General features: G+C 42.8%; 1 protein-coding gene across 1 annotated transcript in view; it reads right to left on the reverse strand.

Moving 5' to 3' along the window:
- ACADSB (acyl-CoA dehydrogenase, short/branched chain) overlaps positions 1–4627 on the reverse strand; it is a 29422-nt gene that overhangs the window by 209 nt on the left and 24586 nt on the right. The gene's annotated exons all lie outside the window — the stretch shown is intronic.

The raw sequence follows: 4627 nt of genomic DNA on the forward strand, positions 1-4627 counted from the left end.
GAGAAGTAAAGGCGAGAGCATGTTGTACATTCATGGGGTTATTCGTGAAACTCCTTCAAAGGAAACATCTGTGAATTTCTTCTTTCACCCAAGAACGCTCAGTTACTGAAGTGACTGATGTACCTGCATCGGTCAGCAGCAAATAGTTACCAAATGCAATTAATAGTCGTCCTCAGACAGATCCAGGGAGAGGAAGGCAGTGAGGAGCGTGCAGGAGCTGATTGCAGAGGATCAGAATTACTCAGATAATAGGATGGAAGTGCTACTGGGGCATGGGGTCCCAGTCCCATTTTCAGAGGAAGACCCAGCTCACACCACCACCAGCCTCATGCCTAAAAGGTCACAGCCACAGCTTCTGCCTTGAATCCCATCTGGGTACGAGACCTTGAGACTAAGTGACAAAGTAGAAAGGCAAAAATTGAAGAAAGGGCATTTTCCAGGGCATTGGACAGCAAGATAACATTCCTGACATAGGAAACCTTGGTTACTATGCTAACTTTCAAAAAGAAACCAAAAACACTGAAGGCCTGATACTGTGCCCTTCCCTCTGCTCATACTCACCCATTCTGTACCAGGTTCACCAAGGCAGTGGCAGCACCCAGCAAATCTTCTGAAAGTCCTCAGTTGCAGTCACAGTTTTGGAGGAGTTTTCCTAAAATATTCCAGGAGTCTTAAAGGGAACTGAAGACATGCGGCAAGAGAGAGCCTCAAAAGCATCCTTTTTTTTTTCGCCCATTATAATTCCTATAGCCTCAACTCCAGCTTTGCTGAACATAATCCCATCATCAAAATAATGCAACCTCCTGTTTAAAAAATGTTTTAAAACCACAGGGATGGTTAAATTGCATCTTGACTTGTTCTTTGCTGCCGGGCAGGGAGCTCACCCTCTCCTAGCTGGCAGCGAATTTGGAGGCTTGCTGCCTGCAGAGACCTTCCGGCTCCTGGGTTTGGTGGCTGGGACCCCAGGCTGCCTTCTGCTCCCTCTAGGCAGAAGGAGCAGTGCCGGTGGCCTGGTGAGGCCATGGGGTACAGAGCCACCGCACTGTGATCCCATGTCACAGGTTATGGCCAGCTCAGTCCCGGGCTGGATGGGGACAGCTGACGGAAGGATCTCTGCCTCCTCTCCAATCTGCCATTCAGATCTACTCGACAACTGGCTGAAAGCCATTATTCCCCTAACTGTTGCTTATTTTTAAGTAATACAGCTGCTCTGCACAATCCTAACCACCTTTTTGATTGTTCATTAGGGACCTGCAATACTCTTGGTTTATTCCATTTAAACCTGGATTTAACTAACAGTAGTTATGTGCCCCATCACCTCTTCATTATTAGACTGAATTGCTTCCTAAGGACCAAATCATGCAGAGTCTCGCAGTTTCTGCGAGGCACCGGGCACCCTCTCTTCTCATCCATTTCACTTACGCAGCCACTTTCAATGGAAATTGATGGCAGGCTCGCGCTGGACGAGTCCTGAGCTGCCGTTCAGATTCTGCATTCAAAATCTTCATTTGCAGCAAACAATGATGCACGTGACGCCGCTTAATGCAAGTTAATGTCTGCATGACCATCAAAGAACAAAGGCATAATAAAGGATCAATAATCGCAATGATCTAAGTAATGGTTTTGAAATATTTAACCAGAGGCAACAATTAAGGTTCTTTTAGACGTTGCAAACTCAAAGCCTACGGTCTTGCATCTGAGTCAAGTGTTTACCCTTAATGATTGTACGCGCTTCCCTAAATGATGCCTCCCCTCGCTCAAGCTCAGCTACCTACAGAGCCACCACAGAAACAAACGCTTCAAAAATCACGCGAAGTTGCAATGAACTTTTCTCCTTTGCTAGCGTCTCATCCCTTTTAAACAATGCTAAACTAAGGATTAAATTTATAAATTAACTCTTACGATAGCAAGCCATTAAATGATTCCCAAGGAAAGTTTGGATCAAGCGGACTTGCTTTTTATAAAGCAGAAAGACCTGCCAGCATTCCTCAGCTGATGGGGGCTGAAATGTTTTTTTTTTTTTATTCGGCTTTTGGTTTTATTTTTCTGAACGATATTCAGATTTTGGAAGTGAAGAAGAATATTTGCTTGCCAGTAGCCTGAATTCCACTAGAGATACAACTCTCTGTCTCTTTGAGAATGATAAAAGAAGTCAGGCAGGGTATTGTATACCATCTTGCATTAAGAAAAACTCGGAGGGTTAAGGCCATCTGTATTTAAATCCAAGGACAGATGAGACATTTAAATTTTAGTAGCACTCAGTTATATACCTGACATAGAGAAATGGCTGCAATCCTTTTTATCAGGCTGGAGAATAGGCATTAAATGACAAAATATTAGTCAGGCCATAGATCCACGAAACCTATAAGTTCTGCAGCAGCTTCATTAAATCTGGTTTTTATCAGGGGGGAGAGAAGGGTCTAGTATAACATTGCCAGTATTTGAGGCATTGGGCTTTTAGAAGATCACTACCAGATACTTCATCCATCTGTCTATTTTCATATTTATTGTTTTACCAATCACTTTATTCATCCATCTGTTCATCTGTGTAAACCCATTTTTTTAAATTTTAATTTTTATTTATAGACTGACCTTAATAAACTCTCCTCAAGTACCGTGTGTTTATCACTGTCATGGATGAAAACGTTATTAATGACAGGAGGGCTGAGCAGGGAAGATGACTGCCCTTTAAATTCCTTTTCAGCTGACTGGACCGCAGCAACTCAGCTGGGTGGAGGTGGCTGGATCGATAAGGTCGGAGTTCAGTCACTGGTCCCATCTCCTCTATCATCCCCATCACTGCCAGCTGACAATGCCTGCAGGTGGAGCGGGGGCACTTGGCTACGTTTATGAATTGCCTTGCTCCATAGCGAAGGCTTTTCTGCCCCGTAGGAAAAGCTGTGGGTCGCTCGGGATATTTATTTTGAAATGTATACAAGGGAAGACACGGATGTCAATACAAGAAAAGCAGCCCTGTGTGTTTAGAGTAAATATCGCTGGCTCCTAGCGCAGCGCTGGCACCGTGGGTTCCAGCTCTTCCAGGGAAATTCTGATTAAACAAAAATAAGGGATGCACTGGTCGTTAAATGCTTTCCACATCACACGAAGGAATGAGAGGTGAGTTAGTTTTCAGCACATAGCGCTGCACTTTCAATCCGACTACTTAAACTGCCTTACTTGCCAGGAATCCGGGGCCGATAACCACAACGTTGCATATGCCTCTATATTTGCCTGCAACAGCCAGGGCTTCGACACCTACACCTGGTTTGGGCAGCAATAGATGTATTTCTTTTCGCAGGTGCGTAACGCATAACGCAGTTCAGAAAATGATATTTATTACTACTAATCAAGTCCTTATTTAATTGCCAACAGCAATATGTGTGATTGTTACATTGAAAATAGAAGGTGGTAAGAGTATCTCGAAGTACCTCAAAATTATACACCTACAGATTAAGGGTGTTTCAAATTTATGATAGGTAATAGTCATGAGATGGCTGTAAATGCTTTGCGAGTTCACTTAGTTGACATAAGGTCTAACCTTGCCCCCAAAATACATTTTTATTCTGCTGACTTAAAGGAGGTTTGACAAATACTCTCCAGGATAACTCAACCCTCACGTTTTATCTTTGGTTGGCCTAGGTGCTGTTTGCGCCAGAGTTTTGCCGTGAAAGATGTAGCTGTGAGGCTAGGGACATTCCCCTCATGGCTTCATCTCGTCTCCTGGCTCATTAGAAGCCTTGGATTCCTGCCTGGGATTTTATTTTGACATTGGAGGTGTAAATCAAGTCATAAACATATTTAAACTAATGTTGTTGAAAATCCGTAATTCTGACAGCGAAATGAGCAACAAAAAGTGCATATAATATTTGGTGACATGTAATTTTAACTTCATCCAGTCTCTTTGCTTTTGAGACATTGTTACCTGCAGGATAAGGCGATAAAATAAGGATGTACAAGAATGTGTCAAATGTAGGGCTTCCCTAAATTACACTCCGAGGCACAGATTAATACATTTAATACATTCCAGTCATGAGTGAGGTACTTATAGCAGAACAACTGCTCCTCCAGTGATATCATTCACTGGAATGAACTACAGCTAACAGTGACAAGCTGGAAAAATGCCCCCACTTTTCAAACTGTACAAATGGCATTTGGACACAGTAACTCAAAACTGGACACTTCATTTCAAGTTTAAAGCTAGTGGTCCAGTCCAAAGCTATTACTCCATCTTCTTTATTTGTAGTCCATGCTTTTGTGCTCTTTAAGAATCAAATAAATACTGGTGTAATGGTTAGCAACTGCCAGTTCAACGAAAAATACTGCTAAATTCACCAATAAGTCTTTTTTCTACACACACAAATTTATGACATAAGAACTGAACCCATTCCTGTTACAATGTCTGGATAGTTTTTTAATGTAGAGGGAGACTCACTTTAGTGATAAGAGTTTAAACCTCAACTACTTTTTCCTTCTTTCTGGATCATACATCTAGATAGAGAAGAGCGTGAAATAAACGACCAGTGCGTGTAAGCTAAGGTGCACTGAGCTGGCCCGTTCTCAGCTCCATCAATCCGGCAGAGGCAAGTGATCTCCGTAGCTCTGCGGCCTCTTGCACCGAATACTCTTT

The sequence above is a fragment of the Pygoscelis adeliae genome, unplaced genomic scaffold (assembly GCF_000699105.1).
Source record: "Pygoscelis adeliae isolate BGI_AS28 unplaced genomic scaffold, ASM69910v1 Scaffold4, whole genome shotgun sequence".
NCBI classification, from domain to species: domain Eukaryota; kingdom Metazoa; phylum Chordata; class Aves; order Sphenisciformes; family Spheniscidae; genus Pygoscelis; species Pygoscelis adeliae.